Consider the following 26,671-nt stretch of genomic DNA (forward strand, 5'->3'; position numbering starts at 1 on the left):
AGGCCAGACTTACATAAGGGACCTCAAGAGGGGCTGAAACGTTTTCCTTGGAGAGACAATCTGGATTATTGATTGATGTGGCCTTGTAGCATTTGCCAACATGGCCTTTTTTCCTAGTACTGAGAACGACTGAAAGCAACGAGAAACCGCAGCCGTTACAATTCTCCCTCAGGAGTATGTTTTTTGACGATCGGTGAAATGGGATGTCTTTGAGACATAGTCATAAACTTGCCACACACATAATAGAAAAGATATGGTGAATTAACAACAGATCTTGACATCACTGAACGTAAGAAACACTCAAACACACACAACGTGTTAGCAACTATACACACGTCAATAACCCATACTGTGTTATCTCAAAATGAGACAGTCGATGGTAAATAGTCGATTGACTTATATAAATGCAACTTTCCTTTAGCTACTCCGAGTGGCTATCTCTCCCCCCCCTCCCCCACGTCTCTACCCCCACCACTAGGACATAATATCCCTAAAATAACAGAATGTGATAAGCGCCGCGACAGCATAATAACGCGGCCAAGCGCAGACAAAACTGTGTTTCCAGAAGACAGTTTAGGTGATAGTGAACAATTGGTTTCACCACTGTCGTCAGAGTACTGAAATACGTAACAAGCAAATATTTTTTCTTCTGGGATAAATTCCATTGTTGGACTGTGTTACTGAAATATTCCGAGCGTGTGTTGTGCCTCTTATGACTTAGCTTTCGGCGGGACGTTGAATCCTAATCTTCCCTTGTTCCTTGAATGTAACTGACGGCAAAGTAAAAAATAAAAAAATTCAGAAAACGAAGCAGTCAAATAGGAATGCAGACGTCTAAAAAATGAAATTGATACCAAGCCTTAACTGGCAAAACAGGAATGGCTAGACAAGAAAATTAGAACCACCAGCTGCCACTCACAGCTGCGCTCACATATCATAATCAAATGCACTCTCGCTTAAGTCTCCCACGTTCTTCACGTAAAGGTGCGACATCTCTCTGTTTGTCACACAGTATTTAATGTTCCTAATCGTTGCGAGTATTTAAGGGTGTCGGCAGATATAAAAGACGCTTGATGCTCGGCGCCTAAAATGCGTCTGGCTTGTGACAGGTAGTAGCATAAAACTGTGGATTAAACTCGTTTGGGTTTCTATAAGTTTTGTATTCATTATGTTGAACCGTATTATATAGAACACATCAAACAATGAAAGCGTATTCACAATCATGATAAAGTTTCAGAAGTCAAAGAATAAGTAGCTTAAAACGGCAGTCAATGAAGTGGCGCCACACCACCTCCATTCCGACGAAAACGTTCTATCCCGCACTCTCAGCAGGTAAAGTCATGGCGACGATCTTCTGGGATTCTGAAGGGGTTACACTGCTTGATGTCCTTCCTCTGCGTTGTTCCATTGAACTCCCTGTTGTGTGCTGGTCGGGTGAAGCGGAGGATAGCTTGCCGATGGGTCCGTTGACTGTCTGTCGTTTGGGTTGTCGTCGCATCGACAATGGTAGGAGTAACTAGCAGGAATAACTGTGGCTCTCTCAAGGCAGCCAAATAGTTGCGTTTTGCGGCTGGCGGACTGGTCACAGTGAGCATGGAAATGTGAAGGTGGCCAAAAACGGGGAGCAACTGGCAGGAGTCACTATGACTCTCTTAAGGTCACAAATGCCTCGTCACCAGGCGAAACACATCAGCAAACTCGAGGAGCAACTGGCAGGAATAACTGTGACTCTCTCAAGGCAGCCGAATAGTTGCGTTTTGCTGCTGGCGGACTGGACACAGTAAGCATAAAAATGTAAAGGTGGTAAAATTGGGAGCAACTGACAGGAGTGATCAACTCAGGAAATCGAAGAAACTACTTCAGCGTGTTCGTCTCCACAAAAATACAAACGGATTTCTCCTTCTCCATGACAATGCAAAGGGTTCACACCCGTCTGCGCACTGGAAAGAAGCTCACGGAACTTCGTTGAACTGTTTTTCCTTATCAACCTTATAGCCCGGATCTCACACCTTCTGATTTCAATCTGTTTGGCCCACTGAAGGATGCACACACGGGAAGCAGTACATGAAGAGATTAGTGATGCAGCAAGACATTGGCTCCGACGTCGACCAGTAGATTGGTACCGTGCGGGCATACAGGCGACGTAAGGCCGCCGCACTGAACGGAAATTATGTTGAAAAATAGAGTTTTATAACCAAAAGTGTGGGGAATAATATGATGTACGGAAATCCTGAATATAACCAACGTGCTTTCAGAAAGAAGTGTTGCGTTACTTATTGAACACCCCTCGTGCGTTAGAGATTATTCCGTGGCTGAAATCATTTGATTCTACTTGTGATATTAGATACCTATTCGGATTTTCAGCCCCTTCTAATGAGAATGAGAATATCACAAAAAGAGTGTTCTGAATCTGCACTAATGAACCGAAAGGACAATAGAAGTTTTATCTGAGACATATGCATTCAGTCTTACAAGAGCGGCGTTCATGTGATACAGGAGAAAATGGCTGAGAATTACACTGCGTCCTATTGCTAGGACGGCGGTGGCCATAGATGCAGCAGCACACGCAGAAATAAAACGTATCCTTACCTCATAAGCTCGCCTGTTCGACTGGGTGCAGGGTACCAGCTTCGGTGCAAGTTGATCGACGGCCACACAAAGTTTTCCTTCTTTATAGATTCCGTAGTCTCCCCGGACGTCAGAAGTAAACGATAACTTCAGAGCTAACGAGCGCGTTATCGCAGATTAGCTGAATGGGAAAAAAAACTACACAACTTAGCTTCAGCAACTAAAAAGTGCTATCCGGTGGCAGTTAAAGTCGCACGGTCAACATAGACGATAACAGAATCGCATAACGTTCCAAGCGAAAGTGTGTCACGGTGTTTCCTAAGGTATCACGCATCACGCAAATAAACTGTAGTTCTTCGCTATGGTGGATGTGTGCACGTCAAAAGGAACTTTCCATCCTAATCAGAATAACATAGGCACTGCAATATCGTATTTAACTGCCGATACTGGGAAGCGACTTTCAAGTACAACGTATGACCTGTACGGGAATATAAATTATAGATGTACGAGTAGAGGCCGTAGACGCATGGTTGAAGAGATTTGGAAGTTTTGGTTTCGCCGTGAGTCGTGCACAGATAGCAAAATGGTAAGGTGACCGCTCGCGTTAAGCGGGAAATCCGGGTTCGAGTATCGGTCCGGCACAAATTTTCTTGCCGTCATTCTATTCTACAGCTGATGGTTGTCATTATTCACAGTTGCTAATTCATTTCCCGTATGTGACTAATTGTCGAAAGACTAGCCTCATAAGTAATAGCTCCTTGCCCCACGCTGTTAGCGAACCAACATGCATTGCCTCTCCTACACGAGCATTGGTCCGCACTCACTGAGGCGATAGAAAGCGCTGTGCAGCATTGATGTTAGACACTTGAGGCCTCCTCTTAGGTATGTTTACACCTGTGCGTCTCACACCTAGTCGCTGTGCGCTGGTGTTTGCGTTCAAATGTTCAAATGGCTCTGAGCACTATGGGGCTTAACTTCTGAGGTCATCAGTTCCCCAGAACTTAGAACTACTTAAACCTAACTAACCTAAGGACAACACACACATCCATGCCCGAGGCAGGATTCGAACCTGCGACCGTAGCGGTCGCGCGGTTCCAGACTGTAGCGCCTAGAACCGCTCGGCCACCCCGGCCGGCTGTGTTTGCGTCATGCAACAAGAGGCATGTGTGTGTAGTTGCACGCCTCTTTTCCTATATGGACGTATGCGTCTGTCCCTTCACATCCCCAGATCTACGCATGCTGTTCTAGTGATCATCGCAGCCAGAATATTAGCAGACAAATAAAATCCTATAAAGAAGGGTAAGTGAGCCGGGCTGGCTCATGCTGTGCGTTGGTTAAACCTTGGTTGGTATTCTGTGTTTAGTCTCACGCGGTTATCAAGAGTATGCTGTTATCCTCTCTTCCCGCGGGTGGCAGCAGCAGTGAGTATCGATATCTGCACCTTGGACTATCTTTGGCCTGGCGCTTATAGTTTCCGGCTGGGCTGTGTGCGGGCAGTTGGGCGGTTGGCGTGGAGCAGCGAGGAAATCGCGGCGCGTAGTTTGACCAGGGTGGTGTCGGAGTGTGTGGTGCTGTTCCCATTACTACGAGGTTAGCGCCTCGCTGTCCCTGGACATGAAAGTTCAGTTTTGACTGAATCCACCAGTAACTCAGGACTGTTCACATTGTGTCGTTTGGAGTTCGTTGTCGGCTGTTGAGATATTCCTACGAGCAACAATGTGTGTTTTCAGGTTGGAAAATTTTAGCCACCCTCCGGTGGAGTCTAACTGTACTTGGTTATTTGAATTGAAGTGCATCAGCTGAGTCTTCTGCCTTGTGGCCGTTAACGTTTCGGTAACCTGCTCTGGCCGTTGACGCAAATTCAGGCAGTGTATTTTCCTCATCGTGTTGTCGCTGTCTAGCATAGTGTGTAGTTCGACAGCTCAATGTCTAATTAATTGGTTGTGGGTGCCAATACCTTCTACGTTGTTCCATTGAACTCCCTGTTGTGTGCTGGTTGGGTGAAGAGGAGGTTATCTTGTCGGTGGGTCCGTTGACTGTCTGTCGGTTAGTGTTTGAATTCCCTGAGCGCCCTTCTATGTACTGCCTTTTCTTGTTTGTTCTTGTTGTTTGTACTTGCATGGCTTCTACCAGATTTTGAATTAAAGTTGTTCTGCTCTTAAGCTGTCAGATGGTTTGGGCCTTCAGCCTTAATTTAAGAACTGTTTTATATAAAGCCTTTGGCATTTTTAACATTAATGTTATTGAGTCTTAAGTGTTGGGCCTTCAGCCGATTTTGAATTTAAGTTATTTTGCTCTTAAAGTTTCAGATTCTTTGGGCCTTCACCCTAATTAAGGAACTCTTTTAAGATAAGGCTTTGCCTTTTAAATTTCTGATTTTGATTGAGTTTTAAGTTATTGACTTTCAGCCGTTTTCAAATTAAAGTGGCCTTCCCCTTAATGCATGAGATTGTACGGCGCATTCAGCCGCTAATTAAGTTCCAAAACTAAAGCTGTGTTTTTTTTTAAGTTTTCTTTGGCTCTTGTAATGTTTGATCAAATGAAAGGCTATATGTTCGAATGTAACTGACAGCCGCTTATTTTGGCCCCTTTCTACAACTTTAACTACCTGTCCTGTCCTGCCCTGTGGGTTTATCAGGGCGTCTCATTGGTAGCAGAGCGTGATTACGCTTGTGCTTGCCATTCTAGTTGCTGTCAGTTTCGCTTTTGTTTCGTTTGTGTTCTGTGGCACCATATTGTTTTGGCTATTACTTGTTTCAGTTGCTTATCGTCATGGCAGTCAGTGTCTGGGGATCGGCCTGCTGACAAAGGACCACCTTGTTTACGAGTTGGCATTAAGGCGTCAATCGATTGAGGGCAGTGTCCCGGAACTGGAAGCCCATTTGCGCGCTGCCGTTCTTCAGCCGGTTGACTTCACGTCGGCGGTGGTGGGTGAGCCAGGAGCGGCAACTGAATTTTTGTTTGAGGCTATTAAAGGCCTTGATGACACTATTTCTTTTGAAGGGAACCCAACAGTCAGCTGGATAAGGTGCGGGCACAGTTAATGCATTTACCTAAACGGATAGTGGAGTTAAGCACGTTAGATTTGGAAGATCATCACAAAAAATTAACCATTGCATTGAGGTGGGAACTTTGGTGAGCGCATTACAGTTTAAGCTTACGTGTTTGGAGTTGGATGGGAGGAAGGCTGAAGATAGGGACTTGAGCTGTCAGGGAGAGAGGAGAGCCAGCACGGGTGTGGTACTGTTACATCCTCTATCTGTCTCCCTTCTCTTCCTCGAGTCCTTTTGCACTCCCCTCCTCAGCCTTTCCCCACTCCCTGTAGTGTCTGCCCTGCGCCCCCCCCCCCCCCTATGAGTCCACTCCCTCCATCGGCTCCTCCCCTCCCCCCACTTCGTTTTTCCTCTCCTTCCCCATTTTTTCCCCTCATCTGCCCTTGGATGTTGTTACATCTTTGTGCCAACTTTTTAGTGCAGTGTTTTAAGTGAGTGTTCAGTGTTGTGGGTCTTTTCCGAAGTGTTGCAAACAGAAATCATACTGTCGCTGGGTGTGATTTTTCTCTCTCTTCTGAACTGAAACCTGACTGTCGCCGTGTTTTTTAATTGTATGTCACCTATTTTACCTGTCTGCTTCCTGTGTATTTTATTAGCATCGCCCCGTTTGTTTTATATTTTACCTTCGACAATTTTCCGCCATTTTACAATTTAAGTCAGCGTTTTCATCGCCAGCTTTTATTATTTGTCTTCTTCTGGTTTACAAATTCTGTAACCTAAAGAGCGGTGTACTAAGCTGCTGCCAGCCCACCTTCTTTGGGGGGAATCTAAATCCAATAAAGGAGAAAAGTTATTAATTTTTTAAACTCAACACTCTCTTCTCTTAGCTATTTTTGCAATGACCATTAGGTACTGGTTATAATTTTCGGTTCAGTTAATCGGTTGCAGAATAACGTGATTTCCGTTAGGCGAGACCACGCGGTCTACAAATTCAGATATCAACCCAAACCTTAAGTTACAGCTTGCCTTCAAATTTTTATTTGTGGTGAACATTTTGAATTATCAAAAAAAAAAACTATATCCAGCGCACATTTGGCAAGATGAGACGATTTGTTTCCAAGCGCTTCACGCTAAGGATATGCAGCCACCAAATCCTACTCGATGCCAGCCACGAGGTGTATACAATTCTCCTTACTAAAAATGCTGTCGACATTTTGCTTGCTGTTTGGATTTAGTGCATGTGAATGTTTGTGTTTCAAAACTGAGCAGCGATCACGTGCTCCCCAGATCTCCCCACCCCACAGGACTCTGTAGATTAAGGCCAACGTGGCTTGTAATTCTCGAGTGAGAAAGACATGAATGTTTTGTCCATTTGTCAAATACAAAAAGATTACTGTTAACATGCGAAGCGTAAGTCAAAAAACAAGATTTTGTCATTTGAAGCTAACTTCCGTTATCGTTAATTTTTTTCTCGACATGTATGAAAAGTGTCATACTAGTAGCATTTGATGGATACGCTCCCCAAATCTAAAGTTCTTGCCACAAGATTAATTCACAACACGTAGTTTTCTCAGACTGCCCCAAAGAATATCATTGCGTTATCCGTTGCGACCTTACTAAATTCTACCAGTAAAGGGATTGTTCTGACAACTTAGATTGGCCTAAACCTTAATCAAATAACGGGCAAAATAACCAGAAGGTTAAGTCGCCAACGAAAAATAGGAATGTGCACAAGACATTCTATCACAGCAGGCTGGAAAAAAAGAAATAATAAAGTTACTGCTAGCGAAAGTAAGCAACCCTTCATAGCCTGCCACGAGCAAAAGGAGGTAACACGCAAAAAATTTAGTTACAGTATTTATTGCAAACCTGATTTTCAAAAATGTTCAAATGTGTGTGAATTCCTAATGGACCAAACTGCTGAGGTCATCGATCCCTAGATTCACATACTACTTTAACTTACGCTAAGGACACCACACACACGCAAGTCCGAGGGAAGACTCGAACCTCCGGCCGGAGGGGACTGTGACATGGCGCCCTAGACCGAGAGGCAAACCTGTTTTTTCGTCCTCGTAGTGCCGCTACTATTGCCACTCTTACGTGACTGGCGCGAAATTTGAAGAGACTTCATCTTGTAGATGGAGAAACACGCCTACCAACTTTCGCACATCTCCTTCTTGGTGTTCCGATTCCTTTTTTTGTCGTTGTAGTTGCAACTAACGTAGTGAACGCATTGCAACGTTTCTAGGTTCATCACAAGGTTTCTGAGCTCACCGAACTAAGTTTTTAATCGTCATTTTTTTCACCAATAAAATTTCAGGAAAAACTGCCTCTGTATAATTTGCCCAAAGTGGCACTGCAGTGACAAAAATGGACTGAAAATCGTGTTATCATACCTGATGAAAACTTTTAATAACTGCCAAAATTTACGTAAAATTGGAAAAATCGCAAATTCAGTAAAATATTTCCAAAACATCCCTCTTTTAAGATGCAAAAAATACGCTACGCATTTTCAATGATTTGCGATTCTGTGTTAATCTCATATTATGTGTACTTATTTGTTGTTTATATATGTCAAAGTACGTAAATGTGTCGAAGTATGTAAATAAAAAGTCAGAACTTTACTGACCTATAGAATTCGTTTTGTACAAGCAACACACCCTGCACTGGCAGTGAAAAGAAGAGAACCAGCTGAAAAATGCTTGTCTGAGCATAATCAGGGCAAATATGTTCCTCTTTAAAAGACTCTGATAAAAAATTGTGGAACCAGCTGCATCAATCTTCACCCCGCATTCCTCACCAAAAATTTTTTCTTGCTGTAATATTAGCTTTTTTTTGTGCTGAAATCAGAAGTGGAGAGCGAAGAGCGAAGGTCGAGGAAGGAAACAGTGACAGTGGAAGAGAGAAAGTGACAGTGAGATAGAAAGAGATGGATGGAGACAACAGCAGTGGGATTAGTGAGAGACAATGGCAGTAAGAGAAACAGACTGAGGCAGAAGCAGTGGGAGCAAAAGAGAGAGGAGACAGTGGAAGTGAAAAATACAGATGAGTGGAGGCCATACACAGGCTTGGGGCATCCGGACCCTCTCATACCAGCGAACTTTAAGACGTAGGTACAGGTGAGGATGCATTTGGAACGAAACTTTAAACTCGTGGGTATAGGGGAAAAATAATTTGGTTTCTCCAGAATTTTAGGAGCTGCCGAGGTATGGTGGTGAAAGTGGAAAAGGGCAAGAGTAGACGGTGTAAGTGAGACAAGAGACAGAGGCAAGGGGGTATGTCTTAAATCAGTAGGAGAGAACGGAGACAGTAGGGGAGGGACATCAGTGAGAGTGAGGTGCTGGGTACGAAGGCTTAACTACAGAGAGACTGGATAAAAGATTTAGGATGTTCTCTGTTAAAAAAGCACGAAAATTTCGCATTGCAAAGTTTTTAGTGGGTAAGGTGGAATGAGGATTGAAGCTGTACTTTCACCAATTTTCTCTGAGTCTTTCGAAGAGGAACATACTCGCTTTGTTTATTCTCCAACAGAAACACTTTTCCACTGATAGAAGATGAAGAAACTGACACCATCTTTGACTCTGCAGCCTCTACCATCCTGCAGTTATTGTAACGAGGCTACTCTGACCGTCTCAGAAAAGTGTATCAAGTATGCAACTATTTTATTCAAGAAAATATATCGAACTGCCAGTAAATTATTATATCACATTATATGCAATCTGAACTGCGGTTGTTCTGCAGGGACACATAATTACTAAACTACACCTACAAATATATTCTTTAGCTTGAGTCGGAGGGTATTTCATGCCAATATTAGGGTATTTTTGTCCACTTACATTCGATGTTGAGGTAGGGAAGAATAATATCAATCTATTTGCCTCTGTGCACATCCTAATGTCTCCCATTTTCATGATCCCTGTGTGGGGTGGCAGGTAAATCTTACTGGTCTTCATTTTTTGTTTTGTCCGTTAATGTGGAAACACTCTTAAATTGTGTGTGACAGCTTTACACCTACCTCTGCCGTTTACAAGAGCCTGAAAACTATTTTTGCGACCAGCCAGAAAGCAATGCAGAACATACTGACCATAATTTCTAGTATGCAATCCCACATTACTGATTATGCTCCCTGAAATAAAATGGGCTTACTTGCGATTTACTCAGCGGGATCAGAAACAATGACCTTGAATAAAAGTACTGAATTTTAACTGAGAGATATCTTCAGTAAAAGTTCATAAGCACAAAATATAATAATATCCCTAATAATAAAAATGTCCCTATCGGAAACAGCATTATTAACAGTTCAAAGGCGACCGCTAAGAAAGTTCCAGGTAAAATGCTCCGTCGTCTTGTAATCACCAAAAGATAATTGTTCGCCTTAAAAGTGGAAAATAATCTTGCCACTTGCCACGCGGGTTTGTCAGCGTTACAGGCGGCACACTAACCGTTACCTCACAGAAATCTAAGCGACTCAGGACGGTGTACAGTCCTCGCCATTTCACTTCCTACTTTTACCGAAAATACTTACGGTAGTTTGCAGGTTGTGACGTCATCCGAGGTACAGCACATGCAGGCTTAGGCATTTCACTGACGCGGACAGATTGATGTCTTGGAGCGAAGTTTCTCTTCAGCTGCCTCTCTGGCTGTATACACATACGGGCACACCGGACCGCCAAACGGAACATCTGCTATCAACCGTCACATGCACGGGCAGCAGCATCTAAATGGCCCCTTTCTTGGACACATTAATTAATATCACTGTCGTTTAACAATTTACAATGTTTTTTTTAATTTTTATGTAGAAAGAGTCAAGTCGACTTTAGTTACTGAAAAACATTTAGCTCGACAGCATTTAAACTTTGCTGGTTAGAGATTTTAGTACAAAACCGACAGTAGAAAATGACGTCAGAACTGCCTCTTTGTGATTGTTATTTACTATAAAGTCTTGAAACTTGGTACGGCTGTCATCAGTGTAATGGAGTGTTGTGATTAGAACTTTTTATTGTGCTGAATGACGATGCCTTGCAATCCAAGCCTATTATCGTGCATTTTTTCATACAGGCAAACAGAAGGAAAGATTAGGGCTTAATGTATGTCGACGAGAAGGTCATTAGAGCCAGGGTGTGCCTCAGCCATTACAAGGAGTGTCGACTGTGACCGGGTGTGCCCTATCAGCGTTATTATCCAAAGAGTTACAGCGAAAAGATACTTTTTTTTAAATGGAACTGAGCCATGGCGATCCGGCGCCAACACCGGGTACGCTCGTTATATCGTTGCGATCAATTTTGGAGGTTATATGTGATCTTTGGATATCGTGTGGCTTTCTTCCGGACTGGCGGGCTTCAAGAGTCAGCCGTCAGCCGTCAGCCGTCAGCCTTCGAAAGAAAAACATTGAGAGACTTGAGATTTCTATGGAGAAAGGAGTGTCGACTGCGACCGGGTGAGCCCTATCAGCGTGATATGCTTCGGAGTTGTACTGGTCGGTAAGTCTGTGTTTTGGGGCAGCTCGGAGATCCAAGTTTCGTGATTTCTATCAAAGGAAAGGTCCCTGAAGTGGTTTAGCTGCTTGAGCCGCTGAGTTATGCTGTGCAAACATCACTTCGCAGTAAAGTCTTAGTTATAACTGTACTGGTTGTTCTTTAATTGATTATTAAGGGCATTAAGTGATTGAAAACTGCACCTAAATGATATTGCTATTATCGGTGAAGCGTCCTTAAATGGTTTCAATTTAAAGTTCAGTGATTGCTGTGGACGGAACGTTTTGTAGACTTATGCACGTATGTCTGGTGCAAGGATTCTGCCCTGTATTTTTGTGTGCATTTCAGAGAGTTTAAATCGTCCTGTGTTTGTCAAAAGCTGCTGTAAGTGCCAACGTCTTGGCCGGAGAGTGAGGTGTAACCCGCAGCCTAGGTCCAGCTGTGTTTATGTAACCCTGCCATGGCTTGATTGCTTTGGGCGATGTCCCCATAACAAAAGTTTAGTATCTCTTTCCTTTCCACCAAGGAGGATAAAACATGTTTTGTAATTTGATTATGATTTTCTGATGTTTAGAACAATGTTTTTTTGGGTTACATAAAGATAGACCTGCAACTAAGTGAACGTTAGCAGGTGTAAAGTAACTAATTCTCTCTATCGATTGTCATGTAATTTTGGGCTCTGTCTCTGCAGTAACAAAAAAATGGCTCTGAGCACTATGGGACTTAACATCTATGGTCATCAGTCCCCTAGAACTTAGAACTACTTAAACCTAACTAACCTAAGGACATCACACACATCCATGCCCGAGGCAGGATTCGAACCTGCGACCGTAGCGGTCACGCGGTTCCAGACTGAAGCGCCTAGAACCGCTCGGCCACACCGGCCGGCTTCATGGTTATACTTGTTGGGTTCTGATAACTGTCTGGTTTTAAATGAACTTATACTAAGTAACTGCTGTATAGTACTGAAGATTGTGGGGAATTATCTGAAGGAACCATCACCATGAGAAAGGGTGTGCTGTGTCGGACAAAAACTCACGGACTTCGAACGTGTAAGAGAGATTTCCACAATTCTAAACATCCCTAGGACCACTGTTTTCGACGTGATAGTGAAGTGGAAACGTGAAGGGACACGTACAGCACCAAAGCACACAGGCCGACCTCGTCTGTTGACTGACAGAGACCGCCGACAGTTGAAGAGGTCTGTAATGTGTAATAGGCTGACATCCATCCAGACCATCACACAGGAATTCCAAACTGCATCACGATCCACTGCAAGTACTATGACAGTTAGGAGGGAGGTGAGAACTTGGATTTCACGCAGATAAATGCCAAACGATGCCTTGCTTGGTGTAAGGAGCGTAAACAGTGGACAACTGAATAGTGAAAAGACGTTGTGTAGAATGACGAATCACGGTACATAATGTGGCGATCCGATAGCAGTGTATGGTTATGACGAATGCCCAGTGAACGTCATCTGCCAACGTGTGTAGTGCCAACAGCAAAATTCGGAGGCGGTAGTGTTATGGTGTTGTCGTGTTTCTCATGGAGGGGGCTTGCACCCCTTGTTGTTTTGCGTGTCACCATCAAAGCACAGGCCTATATTGATGTTTTATGCACCTTCTTGCTTCCCACTCTTGAAGAGCAATTCGGCAATGCCGATTGCATCTTTCAACACGATCAAGCACCTGTTCATAATGCACGGCCTGTGGTGAGGGCGTTACACGACAATAATATCCCTGTAATGGACTGGGCTGCACAGAGTCCTAACCCGAATCCTATAGAACACCTTTGGGATGTTTTGGAACGCCGACTTCGTGCCAGACCTCACCGACTGTCATCGATACCTCTCTTCAATGCAGTACTCCGTGAAGAACGGGCTGCTATTCCCCAAGAAACTTTCCAGTACCTGAGTGACCGTATGTCTACGAGAGTGGAAGCTGCCATCAAGGGTAAGGGTGGGCCAACATCATATTGAATTCCAGCATTGCCGATGGAGGGCGCCACGAACTTGTAAGTCATTTTCAGACAGGTGTCCGAATACCTTTGTTCACATAGTATACTGTATGTATATGTACATATACACACATACATACATATGTATATACGAGGTGCGGCTAGAAAAAAACCGGACTGATCCTGGAAAAAACATTTATTTACAATTATTTACAATTTCATGTTATCTCCTTCAATGTACTCTCCTCCTCGGTCTCTACACCGCTCCATACGAATTTTCCACTGTTCATAGCAATGCTGCAGATCATTTTCGGTAAGTCCATACATTACTTCCGTCGCTTTTTCTTTTACTGCTTCAAAAGTCTCAAATCTAGTTCCTTTCAAAGCTGACTTGACTTTAGGGAAAAGAAAAAAGTCACAGGGGGCCAAATCAGGTGAGTAGGGTGGATGATCTAAGATGGGAATGTTGTGTTTTGCCAAAAACGTCTTCACTGACAACGCACTGTGAGCTGGGGCATTGTCTTGGTGAAGGATCCATGACTTTTTTCTCCACAAATCGTTCCGTTTTCTCCGTACTCGCTCACGTAGGGTAGCCAGGACGCTAATGTAGTAATGCTGATTCACTGTTTGTCCCTCTGGTACCCAATCAATGTGCACAAACCCTTTGATGTCAAAAAAAAAACAATCATCATTGCCTTGAATTTCGATTTTGACATTCGTGCTTTTTTTGTCGTGGAGAACCAGGAGTTTTCCAATGCATCGATTGGCGTTTAGTTTCGGGATCGTAAGTAAAAAACCACGATTCATCGCAAGTAATAACATTTTGTAAGAAGGTGGGATCACTTTCAATGTTTTCCAGGATGTCAGAACAAATCATTCTTCGGCGTTCCTTCTGTTCAATTGTGAGACACTTTGGAACCATTTTTGAACACACTTTGTTCATGTTGAAACTTTCATGAAGAATCTGCCTAACACTTTCCTTGTCAACTCCTGTTAACTCAGACACTGCTCTGATTGTTAAACGGCGATCTTGTCGAACAAGTTTACCGATTTTTTCAATGTTTGCATCAGTTTTTGCTGACAATGGTCTGCCAGTGCGAGTGTCATCATTGGTGTCTTCGCGGCCATCTTTAAATCGTTTAAACCACTCAAACACTTGTGTTCGCGATAAACAATCATCGCCGTACACTTGTTGTAACATTACAAACGTTTCACTTGCAGATTTTCCTAGTTTGAAACAAAATTTGATGTTAACACGCTGTTCTTTCTGTACACTCAACATTTTCCGACGCACAGACAAAACGTCAACTACTTAAAACAGACGCCACGGGCAGACTGAGTGCAGGAGGCAGATGAAACTCGAGCAGTAGGCGGAGCGAGAGTCACGTGACAGGCCACGCGACTTTCAGCCTTATTGCGTTCGTTTTATTGTTTCACCAGTACTAGTCCGGTTTTTTTCTAGCCACACCTCGTAAGTGTATACAAACAACCACGCATTCATACATGCACACATGCACAGCTGCACACACACGTGTGTGTGTGAGTGTGTGTGTGTGTGTGTGTGTGTGTGTGTGTGTGAGAGAGAGAGAGAGAGAGAGAGAGAGAGAGAGAGAGTGAGAGAGAGAGAGAGAGAGAGAGAGAGAGAGAGAATAAACAGAATTGTATTCACTGCTAACCGATCAGTCATTATATTGGTACAAAATAATTACGTCATTTGTTATATTGGCATAAAATAACTGTCATGCCCAATGGCTGCTTATGTCGTTTAGGGATGTCGGACATTTTGTGACATTGCAACTTGCACTTCAGAGTGATTATAAAGTCGAAGTCATGGTCATGTGAAATAAATGAATAATTATTGACTGTGTAATGGTGTAATTTTTTTTTTTTTCAAAATGTTTGCGTCTGTAGCGGAAATGCCGCGAGTCCGATGTTGTACTTGCGAAGTAGAGTACTCGCTCACCGGCCGGCCGAAGTGGCCGTGCGGTTCTAGGCGCTGCAGTCTGGAACCGCGAGACCGCTACGGTCGCAGGTTCGAATCCTGCCTCGGGCATGGATGTGTGTGATGTCCTTAGTTAGGTTTAACTAGTACTAAGTTCTAGGGGACTAATGCCCTCAGAAGTTGAGTCCCATAGTGCTCAGACCCAATTGAACCATTTTTACTCGCTCACCATTCTGAGCGAGTCAAGTCCACTTGTATACCCGGCAACAGACTAAACTGGCAAGTGGACGGCGGCGGAGACCCACGATTCTAGTCTAAGAGTACACGGGGTCGGCGAATTCGGAGAAAAATGATTCAAATGGCTCTGAGCACTATGGGACTTAACATCCGTGGTCATTACTCCCCTAGAACTTAGAACTACTTAAACCTAACTAACCTAAGGACATCACACACATCCATGCCCGAGGCAGGATTCGAACCTGCGACCGTAGCGGTCACGCGGTTCCAGACTGAAGCGCCTAGAACCGCACGGCCACAACGGCCGGCCGAATTTGGAGATTACGTCACAGGACGCGCTGGCGATTTTAAAGTGATTATGCTGATCTCTAGTAACTATGCCTCGTTAATGCCGACGTGATATTTTAGCAACAGACTTGCATCTACATCAACATACACACTCCGCAAACCACCGTACGATGCTTGTACCATTACTAATCATTCCATTTGCTGTTCCACTCGCAAATGGAGCGAGGGAAGAATAATCTAAGAATTTTTAACATATTGCAGCCCTGTCGGCAACTGTGATAAATTAATATATCAAAAATCCGCCTCAGTTAACCCAGGTTTCAGCTAGAGTAAGCTAGCCTTATTCAGAATCATAAAATAAACTAATACATGTCAGAATAAGACACGGTCAAACATAAAAAGCTAAGGTACTAAGGTACCATGTCAAGCTACGTTACTTAGCTGAGAAACAGCCCCGGCCCCACTTCGTGGAAAGCGGTCGGTTAGCCGCGGACGCTGCGTTGGAACGTAGCTTGACTTGGTACCTTGGTACTTTAGCCTTATATGTTTGACCGTGCCTTATTCTGTCATGTTTTAGTTTATTTTATGCTTCTGAAGAAGGCTAGATTACTCTAGCTGAAACCTGGGTTAAGACCAGCAACATTTCGCAACTGAGGCGGATTTTTGAGTTATTGGAAGAATAATCCGTTTATATGCCTTCATACGAGCCCTAATTCCACATGGCTTGTTCCGCGATCTTTACGCGAAATGTACGTTTGCGGCTGCAGACTTTTAGTCAGCCACAAATGCCGGTTCACTAAATTTTCTCGATAGCGTATGGCGAAAAGAACTTAGTCTTCCCTACAGGGATTCCGATTTCAGTTCCCGGAGCATTTCGGTGATACGCTTGAGTTCATCCCGACGACTGTCTTTAATCCGACTTGCAGTCGTACTCAATAGTGGCTCACAGTAGTATTCTGCACTCGTTCTCATTTAGAGATGAGCTACACTTTCCTGAAGTTCTTCCAATAAAACGAAGTCGACCATTCGCCTTCCTTACCAACGACTTCACGTGCTCGTTTAATTTCGTATGCCTTTTCAACGTTACGCCTAGATATTTAATCGCTGTGACTGTATAAAGCAGCATACCACTAATATAGTACTCGACTGTTGCAGGACTGTTCTTCCTAGTCAACTGCATTAACTTACAGTTTTCTGCATTTAGAGCAAGCTGATATTCTTCACATCACATAGAAATTGTGTCTAAGTTATCCTGCATCTTCCTACAGTCACTCAACGACGATAGTTGGCTCATAATTAAATTCACTTTGATCAGTGTTCCAAATTTCAGTATGACTGTATCTCGAAATTTGCAGTTTTCTTCTTCAACAAAACAATCGACAGGCTGGCGAATATCTCGGGCGTCCTGTAAGTCTCTGGTTGTCATGACAGAAGTGATGTGTCTACGGTACATGTCGTATTTTTTCATGAGAAGTGCTATGAAAGCTGCAGAAAATTTAAACTTGGTCTGCATAATTTCCCTTGGTTTTTGCACTGTCCAAAATTTCAAGTGTCAGTAATGAAAATACACTCCTGGAAATGGAAAAAAGAACACATTGACACCGGTGTGTCAGACCCACCATACTTGCTCCGGACACTGCGAGAGGGCTGTACAAGCAATGATCACACGCACGGCACAGCGGACACACCAGGAACCGCGGTGTTGGCCGTCGAATGGCGCTAGCTGCGCAGCATTTGTGCACCGCCGCCGTCAGTGTCAGCCAGTTTGCCGTGCCATACGGAGCTCCATCGCAGTCTTTAACACTGGTAGCATGCCGCGACAGCGTGGACGTGAACCGTATGTGCAGTTGACGGACTTTGAGCGAGGGCGTATAGTGGGCATGCGGGAGGCCGGGTGGACGTACCGCCGAATTGCTCATCACGTGGGGCGTGAGGTCTCCACAGTACATCGATGTTGTCGCTAGTGGTCGGCGGAAGGTGCACGTGCCCGTCGACCTGGGACCGGACCGCAGCGACGCACGAATGCACGCCAAGACCGTAGGATCCTACGCAGTGCCGTAGGGGACCGCACCGCCACTTCCCAGCAAATTAGGGACACTGTTGCTCCTGGGGTATCGGCGAGGACCATTCGCAACCGTCTCCATGAAGCTGGGCTACGGTCCCGCACACCGTTAGGCCGTCTTCCGCTCACGCCCCAACATCGTGCAGCCCGCCTCCAGTGGTGTCGCGACAGGCGTGAATGGAGGGACGAATGGAGACGTGTCGTCTTCAGCGATGAGAGTCGCTTCTGCCTTGGTGCCAATGATGGTCGTATGCGTGTTTGGCGCCGTGCAGGTGAGCGCCACAATCAGGACTGCATACGACCGAGGCACACAGGGCCAACACCCGGCATCATGGTGTGGGGAGCGATCTCCTACACTGGGCGTACACCACTGGTGTACCATTCCTAGACCGGCAAGGAAACTTGCTGTTCCAACAGGACAATGCACGTCCATATGTATCCCGTGCCACCCAACGTGCTCTAGAAGGTGTACGTCAACTACCCTGGCCAGCAAGATCTCCGGATCTGTCCCCCATTGAGCATGTTTGGGACTGGATGAAGCGTCGTCTCACGCGGTCTGCACGTCCAGCACGAACGCTGGTCCAGCTGAGGCGCCAGGTGGAAATGGCATGGCAAGCCGTTCCACAGGACTATATCCAGCATCTCTACGATCGTCTCCATGGGAGAATAGCAGCCTGCATTGCTGTGAAAGGTGGATATACACTGTACTAGTGCCGACATTGTGCATGCTCTGTTGCCTGTGTCTAGGTGCCTGTGGTTCTGTCAGTGTGATCATGTGATGTATCTGACCCCAGGAATGTGTCAATAAAGTTTCACCTTCCTGGGACAATGAATTCACGGTGTTCTTATTTCAATTTCCAGGAGTGTATTTTCCTTCATCCCTTGCTATGTAAAATTGGAATAGACCGTGTCGTTTTATCTCCAGTTGTTTGATTGTCTTGTTTCTTCGAAATGGATGTTCATTAAGTCTTTTTTTCCTCCACGAAAGCGAAACTTTCTTTGTGATTAAATGTGCTTTTTATAGATCGATGTCTCTTCAGTAAGGAGGTGTAGTCGCAACTTACGTTAATTAGCATAAATACGTTAAAGACGTTCTTCCGGAAATTTTGTTAAAATACTAACAGTACTGTATTTCTTTTCTGATGAAGGATCATAGTCACAAAGCGTTTGGCTTCTCTTTGAGGAGTACTGTTTTGCCGCTGCAAACCAGTGCTACAATCTTGAACACTATTAATAATATTATCGTCGATAAAATCGTTTTTTTCATCCACTATCCAATCCAATGTAACTTCAGTTGAGCAGTCAAATGAATATTCATGTTCCTGAATAATCAGATGCACCAAAAATTATGCAAAAGTTGCATCACCTCTTATCAGATAATATTTCTCAACTTGTATGCAACAATATATGAACCATTAACCTTGCAATTGGTTTGGGGGCCTGCGTGCCTCAGTAATACAAATAGCCATACCATAGGTGCAACCACAACAGAGGTGTATCTGTTGAGAGGCCAGACAAACGTGTGGTTCCTGATAAGGGCAAGCAGCCTTTTCAGTAGTTTCAGGGGCAACGGTCTGGATGATTGACTGATCTGGGCTTGTAGTATCAGTCAAAACGGTCTTGCTGTGCTGGTACTGCGAACGGCAGAAGGCAAGGGAAAACTGCAGCTGTAATTTTTACCGAGGGCATGCAGCACTACTCTATGGTTAAATGGTAATGGATCCTCTTGGCTAAAATATTTCGGAGGTAAAATAGTCCCCCCGTTGGGATCTCCTGGCGGGGACTACTAAGGGGTACATCGTTATCAGGAGAAGTAAAACTACCGTTCTACGGAACGGAGTGTGGAATATTAGATCCCTTAATCGGGCAACTAGGTTAAAAAATTTAAAAAGGGTAATGGATAACTTGAAGTTTGATACAGAAGTTCGGTGGCAGGAGGAATAGGACTTCCATTCAGGTGAATATAGCGTTATAAATACAAAATCAAATACAGGTAATCAAAGAGTAGATTTGATAATAAGTAAAGAAATAGCAACACGGATAAGCTACTATGAACAGCATAGTGAACGCATTATTGTAGTCAAGACAGACACGAAGTTCACACCCACCACAGTAGTTTTTATGCCAACTAGCTCTGCAGATGAGGAAGAGACTGGGGAAATCTATGACGAGATAAAAGAAATTATTGAGATAGTTAAGGAAGCCGAAAATTTAATAGTCTTGAGGGACTGGAACTCGATAGCAGGGAAAGGAAGGAAAAGTACCAGGTGAATATTTGTTGATGGAAAGGAATGAAAGAAGAAGCCCCCTGCTGAAATTTTACAGGGAGCTATTACCTGCTTTAAGAATCATGAGAGAAGGTTGAGAGAGGACAAGTTGCTCTCTCGCCTATACTTCACATACAGACAGTTATTAAAGATTTCATTACAACCTGACACACCTTGAGCGAGACTCTAGAAAGTTAACAGCGAGACCAGATGTTGATCAAGCCTGGTAGGCCCTTAAAAGCATGAGGTATGATTCTTAGCTCATATAAACGGCTTGCTGGGAGTTGAAAGCAACTGGCGGCGAGCCAATTCCTTAGCAAAACTTGCCGGAGAGGCCCACAGCTGTACAGGGCAGACAGGACAGCCCCTTGTTGAGAAACGACTCCAGCAGAACAATGGCGTTCTACCTGCCGCAGTGCCAGCAGAAGCCTGGGCTGGGGCAGCGGTCAGAAGGAACGCATCCACACAGTGGAGTTGTAAACTGGGCATTGTGTGCAGAGCCACATGTAATAAAAATTCACTTGTTTTAGTGTTCGCTGATAGTGCAAATAGGCCAGTGAACCACTTTCTTCGGCCACCTCAGTTGTATAAGAAACTCCGACGTCTAAGAAACGTTTAGAGATATAATCTTTATTAAACCTCATAGCTAGGACTAACAAGCTCCAAGGCACAGGCAATTTAGATAAAGATCTTTGAGATTTTATCTGTTTGCTTGTTGCGGTGGGAAGCGACACGTCTTTGGAGAAAATCATCTCTTCCCCCTCTGAAAAAACTTAAAAATGCCAGTAATTGGTGTATTTTTTTTCAGAGATGCAGGTTTCTTAACTCTTGCCCTAGTTCAACATGAGTTTGTGCTGTCGTGTGGGAGGGGAACTTTAGCGTCTCTAGAGCCCAGTGATTGGCTCAAGATGGCGTGAAGGCGGTGTCATTCATGCACTTTGCAGGAAAAACGGAATTTCTTTCTGGTATGGTGCAAAGCACTGGGGTGTGGGGACTTTGGTCTGGTAAGCACTTCTGGTTGAAGCTCTGGCATGTGTGGTTGGTACTTGGGACCTGTCCTGAGACTGACTTCACTTGCAAGTAGTTTAGACTGGGGAACCTGTGGTGAAGTTCTTACTGTACCGACAGTGTGACTTCAAATGTCTCGGACTACTCGTTTGTCGAGGGCACACTTATTCGTTTTTTGTTTACCAGTCTTGACGTTTGGTATCCTTGTGTGCTCTGTCATATAAGTGAGCCAAATTGGTCCTTGGTATGACCATTGAACGGGTGTGTCACACACTGAAATCTACTGTGATTTCAGTGCTCTGGTAGAGAGTAGATTGCGATCCGTCTGCCTGATCGCTAAACTATGAGATTTTTGCATTTCTTTCATGGCCGCGATCGATTCACATGTACCGCCTCCATGTCTCACATCCACCATCGCTCACATCTCGCCAGCTGCAAGTCACGTCACCACACGAAGCAAACAGAGTAACTTACTGCCGCTCCGGCATTGTCAGGGCGTACAGATCTCAATCACTACTTGCTCTCAGCTGTACCTATGTAGAGAAACTTCAGTAGATTTGATCAATCAAAGTCTGCTCAGCGTCAGATCAATTCAGCTTAAGTTGTCCACATTTTTAGGGCCAGAGTACTTGACTCACTGATCACCTAGTTAAACTGTCTTTGCTAACCAGGATCCACCAAGCGAGAAATTAAATCACCTGTTAGTTGTTTAGGATATTCAATCTATAACTTGTTTAGTATAATTTATGTCTGGTTTGAAAAAATAAATGTTGTTAGTACACTAAATTTTGCCTACATTCTCAATCCATTATGAATTCCCATGGAAGAGACCTGGAGACACTGGAAGTTTTCAGATCGATTACATCATGGCTAGACAGAGATTTAGGAACCAAATTTTGAATTTTAAGACATTTCCAGGGGAAGATGCGGACTCTGAGCACAATTTATTGGTTATGAACTACAGATTGAAACTGAAGAAACTGCAAAAAAAAGGTAGGAATTTAAGGAGGGACCTGGGTAAACTGAAAGAACGAGAGGTTTTAGAGGTTTTCAGAGGGAGCATTAGGGAACGAGTGATAAGAACAGTGGAAAGGAATGCAGTAGAAGAAGAAGAATGGGTAGCTTTGAGAGATGAAATAGTGAAGCCAGGAGAGGATCATGTAGATGAAAAACGAGGGCTAGTAGAAATCCTTGGGTGAAACCAGGGATATTGAATTCAATGGATGAAAGGAGGAAATATGAAAATGCAATAAATGAAGAATGCCAAAGGGAATATAAACGTCTAAAAAATGAGATTCACAGGATGTGCAAAATGGCTAAGCAGAAAGGACTAGAGGACAAATGTGAGGATATAGGAGCATATATCACTCGGGGTAAGATAGATACCGCCTAGAGGAAAATTAAAGAGACCTTTGGAGAAAGGAGAATCAGCTGCACGAATATCAGAAGCTCGAATGGAAAACCAGTTCCAAGCAAGGAAGGGAAAGCAGAAAGGTGGAAGGAGTATACAGGGGTTCTATACAAAGAAGATATAACTGAGGGTTATATTATGGAAATGGAAGAGGACGTAGAGGAAGATGAGAAGGGTGATATGGTACTGCGTGAAGAATTTGATAAAGAACTGAAAGACAGTAAAGGACTTGGAAGAGCAGTTGAATGGAATGGACAGGATCTTGAAAGGAGGATATAAGACGAATATCAACAATAGCAAAACGAGGATAATGAAATGTAGTCGAAATAAATCACATGATGCTGAGGAAATTAGATTAGGAAATGAGACACTTAAAGTAGTAAATGTGTTTCGCAATTTTGGAAGCAAATAACTGATGATGGTCGAAGTAGGGAAGATACAAAATGTAGATTGGGAATGGCAAGAAAAACGTTTGTGAAAAAGAGATATTTGTTAACATAGAGTATTGATTGAAATACCAGTAAGTCTTCCTGAAAGTATTTGTATTTAGTGTAGCCATGCATGGAAGCGAAACGTGGACGATAAACAGTTTAGACAAGAAGAGAAGAGAATCTTTTGAAATGTGGTGCTACAGAAGAGTGCTGAAAATTAGCTGAGTAGATCACATAACTAATGAGGAGGTACGGAATAGAATTGGGGAGAAGAGAAATTTGTGGTACAACCTGACTAAAAGAAGGGACCGTTTGGTAGGACACATTCTGAGGCATCAGGGGATCACCAATTTAGTACTGAAGGAAAGCGTGGAGGGTAAAAATCGTGCAGGGAGACAAAGAGATGAATACACTAAGCAGATTCGGAAGGATACAGGTTGCAGCAGTTACTGGGAAATCAAGAGGCTTGCACAGGTTAGCGTAGCATGGAGATCTGCATCAAACCAGTCTATGGACTGAAGAAAGCTGAAGATATGAATTGAAAGCTGTACTAGCCATTACACTATTGTAGCAGTATATGTAACACAGTTACACGGACTACCCTAGTCCACTGCGCTCCCTAATATAAACTTCAGTTCCAAACGTTGGTGACTTCGTTCATTTTCACTGTATAAATTATGACAAAACTGACATACTAAACATATCAACCGCTTGCTGAGACAACCGGCTGACTGGCGTGTTAACCTCCATGCTCTAACACTGCAATATCCGTTGTGCAAAAACCAAGGGAAACAAAACCACGCGCATTGCAGGACTGGTTAGAGATGTGAGACGGATTCGTGCCCGAATGTGTAAATACAAATTCCTGTTTGAGTTGGGAGGCCTCCCTATTGAATGGCATTTTGTGGTGTTCAGCGACGAGTTTAGATTTGTGGCAGTCAGACCAACGCCAACGTGTCGATATTCGATTGGGGAAATGCAACAGGAAGGAGCGCTTCTCGAGACGCATGCCTTTCCAACACTTGGGCTCATGGCGTGGAGGAGTTGCTGATATGACAACAGGACTGTTTGGGCAACTGCTGAACGTAGGTTGCTTGCTCACAACTACGAAAACCACGTTGTCATATCCCTCACGACTCGGATACTAAATGGCATGCTTCATCATGATAATATAGGAACTCACATTGCTGTTTATACCAAAAACGCTTTGAGGAACGCACGCATCCTTGACTAACCTGCCCAGTCCCCTGACTCTTCGCCCCTTTGAATGTGTCTACAGTGTGGTGCTAAGATACATACTTTCATTCCAGCCTCCAGCAACCAGTCGTCATGAACTGAAGTAGCATATATTTCTAGTATCACAAGTTATTTCTCAAGGTGACATTTCGAGAGGGTTTGCTCCACGCCACAACGAATCCAAGAAATTTAAAGTGCCCATATGGGTCACACACCACACTGTAGTTGGTTATGGACTAGTTACGAGCTGAAAATTTCCACAAAGTTTTATAAACGTGGGAATTGTGCTTCGCGGCTTAATGCTTCCGATTTACGCCAGGATAGGTACAATACGATATTATTTCTGAACTACTCATACACATAAGTTATGTAAACCAAGGTGCAGAAATTTTGATCAATATGCATAAATACGAGGGGCGTTCGATACGTAAAGCAACAAACATTTTTCTCGGCCAATTTCGGTTTCAGAAATGAGGTATTTGTTGCGGGACATCGTGTAATATTCCCTTTCAGCCCCTATAGTTTCATCAAGCTCCGATAACTGGTGACACTACACGTAGCCTTCAAAATGGCGTCTGTGACAGAGGTGCGTTGAGAGCTATCATTGAGTAACTTTCGGGGGAAAACCAGAGCATCGTAGATATTCGTAGGCGCTTGCAGAATGCCTGCGGATCCCTGTCAATGAACAAAAGTAAGTTGAGTCGTTGGGCGAGGCCTCTGTCATCATTGTAAGTAGGTTGTACAAATGTATCGCGATCTCCCGCGCAGGCCAGCCGCATACAGCTGTGATTGCTTCAATGTCGAAACGTGCGGACTCTCTGATTCGAGGTGATCGACAGCCCACGGTCAAGCACCTCGCTACTCGACTGGACGTCTCTGTTGGTAGTGCCGACATAACCGTCCACCAGCTGGGGTTCTCAAAAGTGTGTGCTCGATGGGTTCCTGGCCGTCTAACGGAAGACGATTACGAGCAGCGAAGGACCTTCTATGTGTTCGTCTCCACAAAAAATGCAAACGAACTTCTCCTTATGCATCACAAAGCAAGTTGTCATACTCGTCTTCTTACCGGAGAGGAGCTCACAGATCTTCATTGAACTATTCTTCCTTATCCTCCTTACAGCCCAGATCTCGCACCGAAGACCTCCATCCCTTTGGCCCAATGAAAGATGCACTCACGGAAAGCAGTACATGCAGAAGTTGATGCAAGACGTCGACCAGTAGAGTGGTACCATGCTGGCATACAGATGGCGTAAGACCGTTACACTGAACGGAGATTATGTTGAAAAATAGGTTGTTGTTGCCAGAAGAGTGGGAATAATTTGGTATATTGGAATTCTGAATAAAACCAACATGCTTTCAGAAAGAAGTGTTGCGTTACTTATTGAACACCCCTCTTACGTTAGAGACTATGACGTGGCTGGAAATATTTGATTCGACTTGTGATGTAAGATACCTATTCGGATTTCGAACCCCCTCCCCCCCCCCCTCCCACACACAATGACAATGAGGATAAAACAAAAAGAGTATTCCAAATCTTCACTAATGATCCGAAACCGCAATAGAAATTTTAACTGAGACATCTACAATCGGTATTACATTTATGTGATAAAGGTAGAAAATCGCGGAGATGTATTACAATGCGTCCTATTGCTAGGAGGGCGAGGGCCATACATACAGATCCACAATGTGCAATAAAACTTATCCTTACCTTATCACCTCGCTTCTGGACTGGACGCGGGATACCACCTTAGGTGCTAGTTTGAACGCCCACGTAAAGTATACCATTTTTATGTATACCGTAGTATCCGCGGTCGTCAGAAGTAAACGATAACGTCAGAGCTAACGAGCACGTTATCGAAGTTTAACTGAAAAGAAAAAAGACTGCAGAACTTAGCTTCAGTATTTTGAAAGTGGGGTACGGTGGCATTGAAGGTCACATTGTTAACTTAAATGATAGCAAAACTGCATGGTGTTGCAAGCGAAAGTATGTCAAAGTGTTGTCTCAGATATCACACACAAAAAATTGTAGCTGTTTTGCGAGGATGTATATATGTGACTAATGGTCGAAAGATTAGCCTTTTAACTAATAGCCCACCGCCGCACGCTGATAATGAGCCAACGCGCATTGCCTCTCCTACATGAGCATCGGCCGGCCGAAGTGGCCGTGCGGTTAAAGGCGCTGCAGTCTGGAACCGCAAGACCGCTACGGTCGCAGGTTCGAATCCTGCCTCGGGCATGGATGTTTGTGATGTCCTTAGGTTACTTAGGTTTAACTAGTTCTAAGTTCTAGGGGACTAATGACCTCAGCAGTTGAGTCCCATAGTGCTCAGAGCCATTTGAGCCATTTGAACCATGAGCATCGGTTCGGGCACTCACTGAGGAGACAGAAGACAGTGTTCAGTATTAATGCTAGACACGTAATGGCTTCTATTGGGTACGTTTACACCTGTGCGTCTCAAACCTAGTCGCCGTGCGCTTGTGTTTGCCTCATGCGAGAAGAGGCATATGTGTGTAGTTCCACGCTTCTTTTTCTACATGTGCACATGCATGTGTCCCTTCACACCTAGACACAGCCGCGGGGAGTGACCGCGTGGTTTGAGGCGCCATTTCACGGATTGCTACGCCACTCAGGCAGGAGGTTTGACTCCTCCCTCGGGCATGTGTGTGTTTTGTTCTTAGCATAAGTTAGTTTAAGTAGTGTGTAAGTCTAGAGACTGACGACCTCACTAGTTTCGTCCCTTAGGCACACACACACACACACACACACACACACACACACACACACACACACACACCTT

At 44.1% G+C, this 26,671-nt stretch overlaps 1 protein-coding gene across 2 annotated transcripts in view; it reads right to left on the bottom strand.

Annotated features, from left to right (window-relative positions):
- LOC126237289 (UDP-glucosyltransferase 2-like) overlaps positions 1–25,624 on the bottom strand; it is a 110,988-nt gene extending 85,364 nt beyond the window's left edge. Inside the window, exon 1 of one of the 2 annotated variants that reach the window (XM_049947237.1) lies at positions 25,582–25,624. The gene's annotated coding sequence lies outside the window, so the exon portion shown is untranslated. Of the gene's footprint in view, positions 1–2,589; positions 2,635–25,581 lie in introns of those variants that run through there. The other variant, XM_049947236.1, reaches the window with a different exon arrangement.
- Between the last annotated feature and the right edge of the window lie 1,047 nt (positions 25,625–26,671).

Source organism: Schistocerca nitens, chromosome 2 (genome assembly GCF_023898315.1).
Source record: "Schistocerca nitens isolate TAMUIC-IGC-003100 chromosome 2, iqSchNite1.1, whole genome shotgun sequence".
Taxonomy (NCBI): Eukaryota; Metazoa; Arthropoda; class Insecta; order Orthoptera; family Acrididae; genus Schistocerca; species Schistocerca nitens.